Genomic DNA, 17325 nt, shown 5'->3' on the forward strand with positions numbered 1-17325 from the left:
GGACTGGTAGTTGAGGGAAACTGCTAGGGGAGGGAGGGGCACACCTCATCAACAAGGTACCTGCATAATGAACATTTATATACCTAACCTTGAATAACATCTTTAAAATAAAAAAAAGAAAGAAAGAAAGGGATTGGCAGTGGCGGGATACTGCCAGGGGGGGGAGGGGACACACAACATCAATTTGGGTACCTGATCTCAAGTCAGGCAAAGTGGAGACCAAAGGGAGGCACAAACTTTACCTGTATGATGACCACTTGTATACCCAATCCTCAATTGTACCCCACATCTTTAAAATTAAAAAGAAATAATAATTTTTTTAAAAAAAATCACAAAATAAGAAATTAAATACAAACATCACTGCAGATCTAATACAATTGAGTGAATAATATTAAATAAATGTGATGAATCATGCTTTTTGTCTGAAATGGAATCCTCTCTTTAAACATGACTATTGTTTGTAGACTTTGGTGAGTTTCTCTTGGGGTAGGAGACCTATGCAATCACGTACAGCAATATTCCTATCCCTCTTTTTTTATTTCTCATCTCTTGGCATGAATTTATCCCTTCCTATGAATTTATGCATTGTATCCTTTTCTATTATTTTCTACAGAAAATAAAGATTATAGTATTAAGAGCTTTAGGATAGCAAGTTAAGAGCAAAAATCGATGTGCTTTATATGGTGAAATTTTATTTTATCAACCAAATGCAGCAAATAATTAATTACTTGTAAAAGTTTTTCATTTGGTCATTTGTATAGCTAACCCTGAATTGTACCCCAGATCTTTAAAATAAAAAATAAAAATAAAAAATAAAAATTATCAAGTACTTTCAAACTTTTTTCTTCTCACTCTGTTGCCCAGGCTGGAGTACAATTGCACAATTATGGCTCACTGCAGCCTTGACCTCCTGGGCTCAGGCAACCAATCATCCTACTTCAGTCTCCCAAGTAACTGGGATTAAAAGTGCATGGCACCACACTGGCGAATCTTTTAAAAATGTTATGTAGAGATGAGGCTTCAATATGTTGCTCAGGCTGGTCTTGAACTCCTGGGCTCAAGCAACTATCCTGCCTTGGCCTCCTAAAGTGCTGGGATTACAGTCATGAGCCACCATGCCCGGCCAAACTTTTAAATAAACAGGGAAATAGAATGATCGTTATATAATTTTAAGAGATAATGTGTTCGTTGAATAACTTTACAGAAGATGCATATGTGCGTTTTGAGGTGGCAAATGCTTGTAAGCATTTCAGTAATAATAGTACAAGACAGAATAATAGAGATGATCTTATGTGACATTTCAACCTTTATAAAATAGATTGGGGATCTAGCATTCAAAACATTAAAAAATCTTAGAAAACTCTATTTAAATTTTTTGTAATTTAATTCCATTGAGGCCATGAATTCTTTTAAGATCAAGTACTGTTTGAACTTTTTCATATGTTGTGAAGAAGAACCCAGAGCAGATTGTCATATTTGTAAACACAATACTTCATGAAATGAAAAACTGTAAAGTCATATGCTATGATTCCCGTGGTAAATCATCTTTGATCTAAACAAAATAAAAAGTGTAAAAAAATATGTAGAAAAGAACACTATGTGACAAAAAAAGAGATATTCCCTAATATTTTGCTTCTTCCTCCACACCTTCACTGAAATTGAACATCAATTTAGCAAACTATTATTGTACCTGCACCATAACATTAAACTTCTAAGATTTACTACTAAAACTTCTAATGATAAGAATATAATAATTAATTTTTGAACAATATTCTAAGTCAATTATATATCTCTATGATAGTACTATTAGGATTTTAAACATGTTGGTTCCAAGTCTTGGGCATTTGATATTTGACTGAAATACTTTTGACTTCATTCATGGCCTTCAGTACTCTTGTCTATATTCCAGGGGCTGGAAGTCTGAAAACTATATTCTGAGTTTCCACTGGCAGGAAAGGAGAATGTGAAAGAAATGAGAAGTCTGTGAGATCTGCTTTCAGCTATCTTAGTTAACGGAAACCTGGAACTCAAGGACTCAACTCTGGCAGCCGCAATGGCAATGACAGCAATGACCACCACAGTGTACTCTGAGCCACTGCAATAGTTGTGAGGTGACAGCAGCAGGTTACTTCAGGCTGCAGTAGTGTTAGTGGGATGTGTCCATGGAGAGATGACTGTCAGGGAATGGCTTTTGTGGTTCATACAGAAACCAAGTGGATTATTTTCCACCTAATTTGGTTGCAAAAATAGGGTGGGGTAGATGTCAGAGAACACACAAACCAGTCCAAAGAGTGATGTTTTCTTGGAGATACTTTTTTTATCTGCATTTATTTAGCTAGATTCAGAACTGCTTGAGGAGCTAAATGAGACTATTTTTGGCTTCATATTCTTTGTTCATAGATAAAATGCTGGAGGAACAAAAATATTCCTAGAAAGAATGGAAAAGTCTGTTTTGAATTCCTGTTAGGGAACTAGTAGAAAAAATATGAATACATCTATTAATAATAATTCCTTACATTTTTATAGCATTTTGTAAAAAAATGTTATTAATAGCATGCATTATTTAATTTACATTTACAATAAACCTGTGATGTAGGCTTAATTATTATTCTGATTTTATAAATGAAGAAATGAATGCTCATTCTGCTAGATGATTCAGATTCACAATTAGGGGACGAGCCAGGAGTCAGTCTTGGGTCACTTGACTCCTGGTTTCTATTTTCTCTCTAATGCAGTGTTACTTGACCTTTTAAGAAAAGGTCTTAGTTCCCATTTTGAGAAATTTATAAATGTCCTTCTCTTCTTTAATATTTAATATAGATTACATTATATGCCTAGCTTGTTGTGCTACTAAGATTTCATAGATTCATAAGCACATGGATGCTCCCTGACTCATGATAGGGTTACCTCCTCATACACCCATCGTAAGTTTAAAATGCCTTTAATATGCCTAACCTACCGAACATCTCAGCTTAGTCTGGCCTACCTTAAGAGTGCCCAGAACATATATTAGCGTAAAGTTGGGCAAAGTCATCTAACACAATGTCTATTTTATAATAAAGTATTAAAAATCTCATGTAATTTATTGAATACTGCACACTGCAGAGTATTGGTTGTTTATTCTGGAGATCATGGGGCTGCCTGAGGGCTGCCTGAGGGCTGCCACTGTCACCCAGAATCACGAGAGAATATCCTACCACATATCACTAGCCCAGAAAAAGATCAAAATTCGAAGTAGCTATTTTATTTATTGATTGATTGATTGACTGATTTAGAGTTGGAGTCTCACTCTGTCACCCAGGCTGAAGTGCAGTGGCATGCTCCCTGTCACACTGCAGACTTGATCGGCTGGACTCAGGTGATCCTTCCGCCTCAGGCTTCCAAGTAGCTGGAACTACAGGCCCGCGCTACCATGCCCAGCTAATTTTTTATTTATTGTAGAGATGAGTGTTCACCATGTTGCCCAGGCTAGTCTCGAACCCACGGGCTTAGGTAATCCTCTCACCTCGGCCTCCCAAAGTACTGGAATTATAAGCTTTAGCCACCATGGCTGGCCTTTCTTATTTTTTTTAGAGACAGAGTCTCACTCTGTTTCCTAGGAGGGAGTAGAGTGGCATGATCACAGCTTACTGTAGCCTCGACCTTCTGGGCTCAAGTGATTCTCCTGCCTCAGCCTCCCGAGTAGCTGGGATTGTAACCAAGAATTTCAATTTCAGAAAGCTTTTGTAATACAGTTTTAAGTTTTTTTCTCTCTCAGCCTTAAAATGTAGCTCACAATAACACTTAAACTTTTATTTTCTCTTTCACTTTCAGCTCTACCTTGCACAATGACCCCTAAATTAAGCACATAGCCATTAATCTAGTTGTGTACTTGCTTGAGAAATTCCAGAGAAATTCCAGAGGCTGGGTGTACAGACATGAGCCACTATGCGCAGCCTGAAGGGTTTCTGTTGAATGTGTATCATTTTGCACCATCATAACACAGAAAAATCATTAAGTTAATTCAACTAAGCATGTAGACCCCATGGAAGAATTCTCCCTTTTTCAGAGATTACCTCAAGGTGGTAACTCTACAACCTGGCCACAATCAAGATGGTATCAGCAGCCTTATGGATGGACAATAATTCAAGATAACTATCGAAGCAAGACACATAGAACAGCACCCTGTGCTGCTCCTAGATGCCCCTCATTCCATTATTTTCTTTTAAAATCCCTTATCCTCAGCCCCAAACCCCAAAATAGTTTATTGAGGCATGAATCTGGCCATTTCCCTAATTTCTGTCTTTTGGAATAAAATCACCTTTCTTTCACTACATCTTATGCTTATTTATTTCGGCCTACAAGCCATGAGCAACCAAACTTGCTATCAATAACAGGATTACAGGCACAAACCACCATGCCCTGCTTATTTTTATTTATTTATTTATTTAAAAAGATAGGACTTTGCTATGTTGCTCTGGCTGACCTTGAACTCCTAGCCTCCTGCTTTGGCCTCGCAAAGTGCTGGGATTGCAGACATGAAGGAAGACATTTGAGCAGCCAACAGATACAAGAAAAAATACTCAGCCTTACTATTCATCAAAGAAATGCAAATTAAAACCACACTGAGATACCACCTAACTTCAGTCACCATGGCCATCATCAGTAACTCAAAAAACAACAGGTGCTGAAGAGAATGTGGCGAAAAGGGTTCTCAACTTCTACACAGTTGGTGGGAGTGTAAACTAATACAGTCTCTATGGAAAACAGTGGGGCGATTCCTAAAAGATCTAAAACTCCACCTCCCATACTATCCTGTAGTTCTCCTACTGGAAATATACCTGGAGGAACTCAAATCACTCTATGAAAAGATATCTGCACATGCATGCTTATTGCAATATTATTCACAATAGCAAAAACATGGAACCAACCATGCTACTCATTGAAAGAGGACTGGATAAAAAAAAAAGTGGCACATATACACGATGGACTATTATGCAGCCATAAAGAAGGACAAAATTATGTACTTTGCAACAACTTGGATGGACTTAGAGGCTATAATACTGAGTGATCGATCACAGAAACACAGAGCTGAGTGTCACATGTTCCTACCTATAAGTGGACCTTGAACAACTATCATAATACTATAAGAAAAGAATTGGCAGTAGTGGGAAACTGCCAGGATCGGGGTGGGGGGACGGCTCATCAACAAGGGTACCTGCATAATGAACATGTATATACCTAACCCTGAATTGTATCCCTCATATTTAAAATTAAAAATTAAAAACAAACAAACAAACAAAAAAAACGAACAACAAAGAACCATGACTGATTCCCTGGTTGTAAGTCAGTCTTCCAGAGAGGTGCTATGGAACCATTGTTGGGGACAGAGGGAAGAATTTATCTGTTGCTCCCTACAGTTTCTTGGCTTTCATTTCAAAGTTTTCCCAGGAGGGGTTTCCTGGTTCTGATATGTTGCCTCTTCCAGCAGCCACTTGGAAAGACACATTCTATGCCCCAAAGCAGGGTGCTTCATTGGGGTTCAGAAGTGCAGAAAGGAGGATCAGGGTCTCTGGGGGGGTGTGGTGGGGTCTGACCTGGCTGCTGAGAGCTGCCTGGCTCCAGGCATAGTGGTCTGTGGGGGCCTTGCTACTCATGCCTCAGGGGGTGGCAGTGGTAGGGTCAGGACATAAGGCTTCAGGGTCAGGCTCTCCATTGAACAAGTGACCACAGGCTGGAGAGACAGGTGACACCACACAAACACAAGGAAGAACAGAAACTGGGTTGAACACATTTACGAACATACATGCTTCTTACTTAGGGTAGGAATTCCTTTTCTTTCCTCTATATTCACAATCTTTGTTTCACTTAAAAAAATTTTTTTGGTTTTCTTTATTTAAACATCAAGGTGTTCTTCAGATTTGTTTTACAAATAACTATTTCAGTTACTTTCCCAATGGCATTTCTGCTCTTCACTGCCTATAAGTACGTTTTAATTCTGATCTTGTGTTTTTAGTTTTTTTGAAAGTCTTCTCATTTAGATAATCCTGTCATTCTTTCCTCACAGTCTGTCCTTCCCTTATTGTGAACACTAAATTAATTTTCTAAAGGTTTTTATTCAGTTGTAATAGTATATAATTTTTAGAGGGTTTTTTTTCTGATTATCAGTTCCATTTTCCTTGATTTCACCTATTTTTCATAGATATCTTGTTGGTATTTTTCATCTCTTTCATGCTAGCAAGAGTTAGCCTACCCCAATAAGCTTTGTGACTTGTTGTTGGCTCGTAGTCTGTCTTTAATATGGCCCGGTTAAGCATATTTGGGGCAGCATATTTCACAGTGTCTGTAGACTTTCCTCAGTGTGACCACCTCGAGTGGAAAAGAATGTCTCTTATTTCCAAGGTCCAGCAATCACGTACACTCTCTCTCACAGATGCCTGACTACAGATGATCCTTAAGCTTCCACCCCTTCCTTTAATGCTTTTCTTGAGGGAGTGTATCGCCCAGGATATATACTTTCAAAGCCCTCCTTCCCATTAACATGTTTTCTGGATGCTATAGACTTGATCAGTTATAAAAGAGAGGTCATGGACACATCAAAAAAGGGCAGTGCAATAAATAGATAATTCCTTGGTGTGTGTTTTCTTAGGCAGGGCCAGATCATGGGATAGAGATAAGGAATTTAACCACATTTTAGAGGAAGATCGGATTGCCCTGTTACTGTCAACACAGCACAGGCAGAGTGTTTTGCAGTTCAGTTCCATCTGCTTTATAGTTAACAGAAATTTCTACCAGATTGTGGAAATTGATTGACCATCAGTTCTAGTTTCTAGTGTTGGTTTAAGTTTTCATCTTTTTCTGTGTGTCAGAGAACATTTGAAGAGGACACTGTGAGAGGCTGTGTCAGCTTTAGGGTGGACTTCCTCTGGGTCTACCGTTGGCGCCCTGCCACCACCCTCCACTTGAGCCCCTTCCTCCTTAGCTTAGACATCTCACCATCGGTAAACCCACCACTCACATTCCCCACACCAGTACACCCCTCTTCTTTTCTGTGCAATCCCAAATTCTGACTAGCCTGCAATTTTCTCTTCTTGCTTGAAGCTCTCCTGGTTACTCCCGGGCCAGCAACTCTCTCTTGAATTCCTAGGCTTCTCGCTGTCTGTGCTGTGCAATTATGCAACTAGTTATGATGAGTCTGGTCCTCTGTGAGGATAGTATCTCTTTTAGTCAGCTTTGTCAGGGAAGGAGTCACATCTTATTTATCCTTTTCTTCTCCATAGAACCGTACATATAATGGAAAGTGCCTTTTTGTGATAGTCACCCATGAGTATGGCATTTCAGACTCATACCTAGAAACTATCTTGAGCCAGGCTCGGTGGCTCAACCTGTAATCCCGTGGTTTGGGAGGCTGAGGTGAGTGGATTGCCTGAGCCCATGGGTTCAAGACCCGCCTGGGCAACTTGGCAAGACCTCATCTCTACAATAAATCAAAAAAGTTAGCCGAGTGTGGTAGCACGCACCTGTAGTTCCAGCCACTTGGAAGGCTGAGGCGAAAGGATTGCCGGAGCCCAGCAGGTCGAGGCTGCAGGTGGCCGGGAGCGGCCACTGCACTCCAGTCTGGGTGACAGAGTTAGACTCTAACTCAAAAAAAAAAAGAAAAAAAAAGAAACCATCTCGATACCTACATTTGCTTCAAAACATTAAACATTGCCATATCAGTAAACTCCTTTTTTTGGGGGGGGCACACAAGGCAAGTTTTATCCCCTATGTATGGTTGGCTCTTTGTTGAAAAACACGTAGTGCATTAGTGTGCAGGTGAATGTCACAGTTTGACGTTTCCTCCCTACTGCCTAGACTCTTCAAAGAAACATGTTATGCAAGTGTCACCCTCTCCTCCAACTGCATGACTTTCTCTACCTGCAATTCTGCTTGCCAATGGAAAACTCACCCATATTTCATCCACTGAGTCCTTTTCATCTTCCCTGAGGGCTTGGGGACTGGAGCAGATGCTATCACGAACTCTTCCATAAAAATCAGAAAAGAATACCAAGACTGTCTCTCAAGTCAGGTGTGGACACTGTGGCCTTCGGGGCTGGCTGTCTCTCACACTTATTTGACCCACTTGGCATTTGTTTTCTTGAGGAGTCTCACATTTTTCTGTTAACTTTTCAATAATTATTCTTGCCTCTACAAATATTTCAAAAGTTCCCTGAAGAAAGAGAAAAAGTTGGGTGTGGCTCATATCTGTAATCCCAGCACTTTGGGAGGCCAAGGGAAGAGGATTGCCTGAGCCCAGGAGCTCGAGATCAGCCTGGGCAACATTACGAGTTCTCGTCTCTAAAATTAAAACAAAAAAGAAATTAGTCGGGCATGGTGGTGTGCACCTGTAATCCCAGCTACTTGGAAGACTGAAGGGGAAGGATTGCCTGAGTCCAGCAGGTCAAAGTTGCAGTAGCCATGAGTGTGCCACTGCACTCCAGCCTGGGCGATAGAGTGAGACTCCAAATCGAAAAAAAAAAAAAAGAAAGAAAGAAAGAAAGAGAAGAAAAAGAGCGAGAAAGGAAACCAGTGTTCATTGGGTAATTCCAGGTAGCACATTTATTTCATTTTGGATTCACTGGGTAGTTTAATCCATATGCCAACTCCAGGATCTATCATTCATGTTTTCTAACTCAGGAAATGAAGGTGTAAGAAATTGTGACTTGCTTATGATCATGTTGGCTTAAAGCAGATTGTAGTACAAAACACCCAGCAGAGTCTTGTGTATAGTTAAAGCTCATTAAAAAGTCATCCAAGAAGTGCCTTTAAAAACAAAACACAAACAGAGTCACCTCTTGGACAAGCTATAGTGGGGAATGTTGGTCACATGATGGCACACATGTGTATCTTCTTCCTTTGCCTCTGAATTTGAGTCCTCTTTCTTGTTTCTGAGACACATAATGTTTAGTGGCCAGGCTGAGATAGCCTCTGTCAACATGACTAAGGTGTTTGCTATAAGAAAACTTTCGTGGAACATACAGTACTGCAAGCAACATCACTGTTCTCTTCAGGAAGCTCCTATAAATCAATTATTGGAGACAATTGTTTGCTCACCTGGGCAAATGACTCATTCACTGTCTTGGTCTGTTCTGGCTGCTATAACAGAAAACTATACACAGAGTGGCTTATAAACAACAGAAATTTACTTCTCATAGTTCTGGAGGCTGGGAATTCCAAGATCGAGGTGCTGGCAGATTCTATGTTTGGTGTGTGCCCACTTCCTGGTGAGTAGGCGGCACCTTCTGGCTGTAACCTCTCGTGGTGGAAGGGTCATTGCAGCTCTCTTGTGTCTCTTCTTGGAAGGGCACTCATCTCACTGACGAGGGCTCTATCCGCATGACCCAATTGCCTCCCAAAGGTGATTAAGTGATGTTGGTGATTATGCTTTAATGCATAAATTCTAGGGGGTGCAAACATTTAAACTATAGCACTTGTCCAATAGGAGTTTACTTGTCAAATCTTGCTTTAGGATTTTTGCCTGTGTCACTGTACCTACAATATTTTATCACACGTCTTCAAATCAGTTTCTTGCCTTGAACACCCAAATTAATCACTTGAGCCAAGACACCAAAGCTCTAAACATGTCCCACTTCTAACTGCCCCCTTCTGAGACATGACAGCCCCTTATGCAGTGCCTTAAAATAAGCTTAGTTTTACTTTATTTATAGATTTCCTCAGGACATTCGGGGGGAGTTAAATATCCTTCAAATTTTAGCTTGTTTTCATCTTTGAAGAGATAATAACTCCAGGTAGGTTATTTGAAATACTAGGTTCTGGTGACAAACTGCAAGAAACTAGTTGAGAAAAGCACCCCAAATGGCTGGTGGTGAAGACACAATTTGGTTTCCCATCCATCAGGTGGGCAAGAGCTGTGTGGCTTCTGTTAGTGTCTAGCCTTTGTTAAGAAACCCATATAGCCAGGCTCGGTGGCTCAGCCTGTAATCCCAGCACTCTGGGAGGCCAAGGCAAGTAGATTGCCTGAGCCCATGGGTTCAAGACCAGCCCGGGCAATTTGGCAAGACCTTGTCTCTACAATCAATCAGAAATTAGCTGGGCAAATGACTCACTCACTGTCTTGGTCTGTTCCGGCTGCTATAACAGAAAACTCTACACAGAGTGGCTTATAAACAACAGAAATCTACTTCTCATAGTTCTGGAGGCTGGGAAGTCCAAGACTGAGGTGGTATAAAAGGGTAGTGGGGAAAATCTTCCCATTCCAAACTACTCCCTTTCCCTACCACATATGCATTTTTCTCTAAAGGTTTTGTGAGGGTGTGCTATACAAAATGTACATATTCAACAGACACTGTTAGTTACCCACCCAGTATCCATTTCCTCTTCCTCCTTGCTCATACTTCATGGGCATGGACTATTGTATGTGGAAATTTTAAAGAAGTTGTTAATGTTACTCACATTATATTTATTTATTTACTTATTTACGTATTTATTTATTTATAAAGACAGGGTCTCACTGTGTTACTCAGCCTGGAGTACAGTGGCACAATCACGGCTCACTGCAGCCTCTGCCTCCTGGGCTCAGGCTATCCTCCCACCTAGCTCCCCTGAGTGGCTGGGACTATAGTAGGTGTGTGCCACCACACTGCAATTTTTTAAAAAAAATTTTGTAGAGATGAGGTCTTGCTATGTTGCCCAGGCTGATCTCAAACTTCTGGGCTCAAACAATCCTTCCGCCTCAACCTCCCAAAGTGCTGGAGTTACAGGTGTGAGCCACCACACTGGCTTGATTTGCATTATGGTATTAGATATTTTTAGTTGTAGAAACATACAACTTATGTCTGACTTAGCTGAACTGAACAAAAGAAAATGTATTATTTTGTGTAACAAGAGGCCTGGGATGAGACTGGAGTCAGGCATGGTATCGGGGTCAGAGACACACCTCTCCGCGATTCTCTTGACTCCTCTGCCTTCATGGTTGGTGCTGACCTCATCCTTAGGCTGGAGCACTGTCATTGGAGATGGTACAGACATTGGGTACAAGCATGACACAAAAAGGGGTATTTCTTCCTTTATCTCCTTTTTTTTTTGTCATGATCTCACTCTGCCACCCAGGCTGAAGTGCAGTGGTACCATCCCTGGTTCACTACAGCTTCAACCTCCTGAGCTCAGGCGATCTCCACTTTGTCCTGAATAGCTGGGACAACAGGTATGCACCACCACATTCATCTAATTTTTGCATTTTTGTTTGTAGAGGCTGAGGTCTCGCTATGTTGCCCAGGTTGGTCTTGAACTCCTGAGCTCAAGCAATCCTCCTGTCTCGGTCTCCCAACGTGCTGGGATTACAGGCATGAGACACCTTGCCTGGCCTTTATCCTAGGCATACTCCCTCTCATCCAGAATTAAACCGTGTGTCTACTATTAAACCAGTCACTACAAGGGAAATGGAATTCACAGAACTGGCTCACATGAAGGTAACCTGTGGAAATGGGACCTCTTTCCTCTGAATTACACAGGGTAGATACTTAAACAAAATAGGAGTCTATGAGCAAGGAGGAAGAGGAAATGGATACTGGGTGGGTAACTAACAGTGTCTTTTGAATATGTACATTTTGTATAGCACACACTGTTTATAGCATACTCTATTTATCTACCTGCCTACCTACCTACCTACCTAATCAGAGAATGAGTATGCTCTTTTGTGAACTGCTATGATGATTGTAGAAAAAGGGATTCAATTGGGTGCTGTGGTTCTCGCCTGTAATTCCAGCACTTTGGGAGGCCAAGGTGGGAGGACTACTTGAGCCTAGGATTTGAGATCAGCCTGGGCAACATAGCAAGACCTTGTCTCTACAAGAAATGCAAAAATTAGCCAGGTGTGGTGGTGCGTACCTATAATCCCAGCTACTTGGAAGGCTGAGGTGGAAGGATCGCTCGAGCCCATCAGGTTAAGGCTGTGGTGGCCATGAGTGTGCCACTGCACTCCAGCCTGGGCGACAGAGTGAGTCCCTGGCTCAAAAAATAAATAAAATAAATAAAAGAGAAAGGGTTTCATTCAAAATAGCAAGCATAAATTGGGTGCTGGCATATTTACCAGAAGAAATATATCTGAGACACTCTCTGTTAGGTCACCCTAGAGTACACAGAGGAGATGGTGTTTTCTCTGGTGGTCTTAAAGACAGGTAGGGCAGACAGGGCTAGAGGCTTCTGACTGTCACTTTGCAAACTGAATCATAAACAAATGAGTAGATTAAGAGCCTCAAACAGCCACCCTGAGCCTGAGTGGCTTTTAGAACTTCTTTCTCAGAATTCCATAAAAAGCTACTCTAGCTGTTCATTTGTTTTGAAGTTCAGAAAAGGGTTAGCAAGCCAAGAACCAAAGAAAAGGCTGCAGACTTCTTCAACTGTTGTTTTCTACTCTTACAGTAAATAAAGACAGGAGGGAGAGGAGACAATAAAAATCTTCTTAAAGATGCCAAGGACAACTGCCTTTGCTTTCAGTTTGGTCACCAAATGGCCTAGTAAAAAGCTGTTGCCTGAGGAAGCTATTAGAAACCTATTTTGGGGTTTTGCAATTCAAATCTATTATATGCGTCTCCACGGTGTTTGCAGGGTGCTCCCAGACCATGTTCAAGTCAATAGCAAAGGTAATTATTTCCGCTTTCCTCACCCTCTCTTGTTCCATTGTCAATGCCTAGAAGACTCTGCGTCCAGGTGGGTCACCAATCTTACTGAAATTCCTGGAATGGTGATACTGTATATTTGTCTCTGGCTTGTATAAAAGGTATTCATCGATTTATGGCACTTTTTACTTTTGCAAGCACCTTCATGCTTCATAAGAGCTTTACAAGGTCTGCTGAGGTAGGATAACTACCCCAGCTTTATATATAAGCTACACATATTAAGGACAGCGAGTTTTTTTTTCTTTTAATATATGTGATGTGAGAATCCTGAGTTCCAAGAGGTAGGTGACTTCCCAGGAACACATAACCAGATGGGGTGAGGGGGAGAAGCAGAGCTGGCGTCTACATCTTCTGACCTCCATTTTGGTGCACTACACTGTGTAGGGAGTATGTTCTTATTTGATTCCCACTATAAGTAGAACCTGCCCTCTCATTTATAATGGTGAAGCAAATGATAATTTAGGGGGAGACTAGGGGATAGGAGACGGCAGAAGAAAAGGAGGATATAGGGGTGTAGGGCTCCTGTGGGATCTTTGTACCCTATAAGTAGTCTGATAACAGAAGGTGTCTGTTAACTGCTCCCTAGGTTAGGGGATGAATGAGTGCAGCCTCTTTATGTAGTTTTCATTTTTTTTTTACTATTCAACCCATTTTTATAAATGAAGCCAAATTAAGACATTTTTAAAAAGTTTTGAAGGAGTAAAACGGAATCTTTAAAAGTCAGCTGGAGGAACTTCCATGTTCCTTCAGGATGATAGTGACTGCCTAATCTCCATATGTTCTGTAAAACCCACATAGAGCAACAAACACAGCAAGTCATAGCATCTGCAACCCATGTCTATGACACAAGCAAAAGGTGGAACATGGCAACCTTCAGTGTATGTGGAAGTAGGAACAGACATCTGAAACAAGAGAGCCAGATCTGGACTCTCCCCACGATGGAGAATCAGGAGGGAACTTTGCAGAGATGAGGTAAAGGCATCTGGGTCATGGGGGGAGGGAACTCAGATGAAACCACTCTTAGCAAGCGAGAGAACCACCTGAATGAGAAAATAAGAAAACAAGTCTAAAACCCCTTGATTCAGATAGCTAGCTACTGGGAAATCAACAAAAAAGGACGTGAGCATGTAGCACTCGGGAGGAAGACTTGAAAAAGCACCAGTTCTGGCAGATGACTCAGAGAAGGCCGGTGATTTTTCAGGCTTAATGGGAAAGGGAAAGAAGAAAGCAAGAGACAAAAATTAAGGTTCCTATAGAAACAAAAGAAACAAAAGAGCACCACAGGATCAAAACACACACCAAACCACTTCTCATAAAAAGCACATTTGTATTAAAACAAAAACATCAGTCGTGCATCTTATTATAGTGAGACCAGAGTGGAATCTTGACCTCCTGCCTGTCTACTGTTATTGCTGACTCAAAAAATATAGAGGAACATAACACAAAAGGCAACCTCCATACAAAGGTTCTATGAGATGAGACTGGAAAATGACTATAAATACTACCTCCTCAACAGCAAAACTGTAACTTAGGGGAAAAGTATACAAAACTTCGTCTAATGTATAAATTCTTAAAAAAGAATTTTCAGATTTGAAACAAATACTTTGGATCACAAAACTAAAGCCAAAACTCAAAGATTTCAAGTCAAAATTACAAACACCAGAATTATGTGAAATGAGAGACGACTGCTATCAAGAAAAAATATGTGAGAATTATCTCAGAAATAAAAACCAAATTATAAGATCCAATGAAAAAATCGACTCACTTGAAAATAAAACAAGGGCAATGAAGGAAGGAATGAAAACAGCCAAGAGAACAAAAACAAAACTGAAATAAAAGGTGAAAGGGAATCAGAAAGACAGTGATAGATATAAATACACAAAGAAAATCCAACTACATAAAATTGAAGCAGAGGAAGACAATGAAGACTAGGAAGAAGAACAACAGTTACAACAACTAATATTGATTTAAAGCCACAGCACAAAAACTCTTTCTAAAATTAAAAGAAGACACTTTATTTTAAATAAAAGATCCATCATATAACTAGGAGAACTAGGCTGAAATGATCAACCTTCAACTATGCTAATAAAACAATTTGACTTTAAAAGTAAAGAAAAAGATTTATTTGGGTGTCCAATACAATACTATCAACTCATACAAAGAAAGGAAAATTGTGCTCGTATCAGTGTTCTCAACTTTAAATATACAGATGACAAGTAGAGGACCAACATTTTAATAAAGTTCCAGGAAAGAAAGTACGAATCAAGAGTTTTATATCCAGTCAAACCGCTCATAAATTATTGAGTCTAACCAATAACTTTCAAATATAGAAGAACTCTAAATTCTATTCATGCAAACTATTCCTAAGGATCTTCTGGCGGAAAGCTCCATTTAAATGGCATTTTTTTTTTGAGTTGGATTCTCACTCTGTCGCCCAGACTGGAGTGCAGTGGCACGCTCCCGGTCACCGCAGCCTGGACCTGCTGGGCTCTGGCGATCCTTCCGCTTCAGCCTTCCAAGTAGCTGGAACTACAGGTGCACGTTACCATGCCTAGCTAATTTTTTGATTTATTGTAGAGATGAGGGCTTCCAAGTTGCCCAGGTGGGTCTCGAACCCGCGGGCTCAGGCAGTCTACCCATCTCAGTCTCCCAAAGCGCGGGATGACAGGCTGAGCCACCGAGCCCGGCTTCAATGACATTTTTCACCAATGAAAATCATAATGATGAATAGATTTAATTGTTGATCTATGCCTAGAACAGAAGTCTGGACAAGAGCAGAGAGATATTAAATTGATATTATATGTTCTAATATTATAGTAATAATTAAACTTAAAATGTGAAACAGAAATATTGTAGTTATAATTTTTAACTTAAAAATGTGAAGAGAGAGAAGAGAGAAAGGGGGAAGTAGAAAAAAGTGATAGGTATGTGCCAAAGAATGTCTTTCCAATCTGACAAACCACATAGTAGAATACTAAATATGGACAAAGAGAAACTCATTTGTCAGAAAAGACATTAGTATATGGGCACATGATGAAGCAAAAATGCAATACTTCAAAACTTTACTCTTCCCCAGTAATTTGAAATGATGATAAAAACAAACCACATAGGTGCGATGGCTCAGTCTGTAATCCCAGCACTTTGGGAGGCTGAGGTGAGAGGATTGCCAGAGCTCAAGGGTTCGAGACCCGCCTGGGCAACTTGGCGAGACCTCATCTCAACAAAAAATCAATTTGGCGAGACCTTGTCTCTACAATAAATCACAAAAACTAGCCCAGCATGGTGGCGTGCGTCTGTAGTTCCAGCTACTTGGAAGACTGAGGCGAAAGGCTCGCCTAAGCCCAGCCTGAGTAACAAGAGACTCCAACTCAAAAAAAAAAAAAAAAAAAAAAAAAAAAAGCAAGCCACAAACCACATAGAAAAAGAAATCCAAAAATGATAAAAATATGAAAAAATCAAGATGAAGCCTATTGGCTATATCAATAAATGTAATGAGCTTATTTTGCCTATTAAAATAAAAAGAAAGAAGAGTCCCGTGGGGCCTGCAGTCCCAGGCCCGCGCCGCCTGCCCGTCGCCTTGGAGACCGGCCCCAAAGACCCTGGCCCCACCGCCATCCGCGAGGGCTGTGGCCCGGCCAGGCCTTGTCGCTGCCGGTGGAGCTGCTGGGCGCCACGTGCGCTCGCGCTGCCAGGATGTTCTCGTCTTCCGCAGCAAGACCGAAGGCTGATGTTGGACGACGTCATCCAGTGCACCGAGAGGGACGGGCCCTCCTACCAGGAGATGCTCGCCAACCGCCTCTCTGCAGCCACCCTAACCGGCGAAAGGTGCTGATCATCCGGGGCGTTCTGCGGGAGGGGATGAAGCTTTCTTCAGTGGAGTCCGTGGTCCAGGGTGAGATCGACGAGGATGCCCTCCAGGCATCGAAGAAGTTCCTGCCTGGCATGGCTGTTGGTTACTCCAGCTCAAAGCTGACCCTCCACGTGGGCGATGGCTTTTGAGTTCATGAAGCAGAACCAGGATGCCCGCGATGTCATCATCACAGACTCCTCAGACCCTGTGGGCCCCACCGAAAGCCTCTTGAAGGAATTCTATGACCAGCTCATGAAGAAGGCCCTCGGGGAGGAAGGCATCTCTGCTGACAGGGCGAGGGCCAGTGGCTGCACCTGGGCCTCATCTAGGAGATGCGGCAGTTCTGCAAGGTGCTCTTCTTGTCCCTGGGCTATGCCTACTGCACAAGGCCCACCTATCCCAGTGGCCAGATCGGCTTCGTGCTGTGCAGCAAGAAGTCGAGCACCAACTTCTGGGAGCTGGTGCAGCCGCTGACACCCACGCAGGTGGAGCACAGAAGGCTCAAGTACTGCAATGCAGACATGTACCTCGCGGCCTTTGTGCTGCCGAAGTTCGCCCTCAAGGCCCTGAACGACGTGAGCTGAGCCCGGGTGCAGCTGGGACCTTGGACCAGGGAGCCTGGGCCTCCAGCCCTGGCCAGGCCTCCCCCACTCGACCACCACCAAGCGTTATGGGCCCCAGGAGGCTGCCCACCCGCCCTGCAGGGTGGACTGTCCGTGTGTCTGTGTCTCGTTCAGCGTCCAAGCCTTTACCAACTATGTACAGCACTGCGTCTCTGCCTTCTCCCCTCCTCACTCACCGAACACATGTATTTATAAC

General features: G+C 41.8%; 1 pseudogene; it reads left to right on the forward strand.

Moving 5' to 3' along the window:
* Nucleotides 1-17090, forward strand: part of LOC103250842 — a 25180-nt pseudogene extending 8090 nt beyond the window's left edge.
* Nucleotides 17091-17325: the final 235 nt, after the last annotated feature.

Source organism: Carlito syrichta, unplaced genomic scaffold, assembly GCF_000164805.1.
Source record: "Carlito syrichta isolate Samal-C Ts95f unplaced genomic scaffold, Tarsius_syrichta-2.0.1 Scaffold135596, whole genome shotgun sequence".
NCBI classification, from domain to species: Eukaryota; Metazoa; Chordata; class Mammalia; order Primates; family Tarsiidae; genus Carlito; species Carlito syrichta.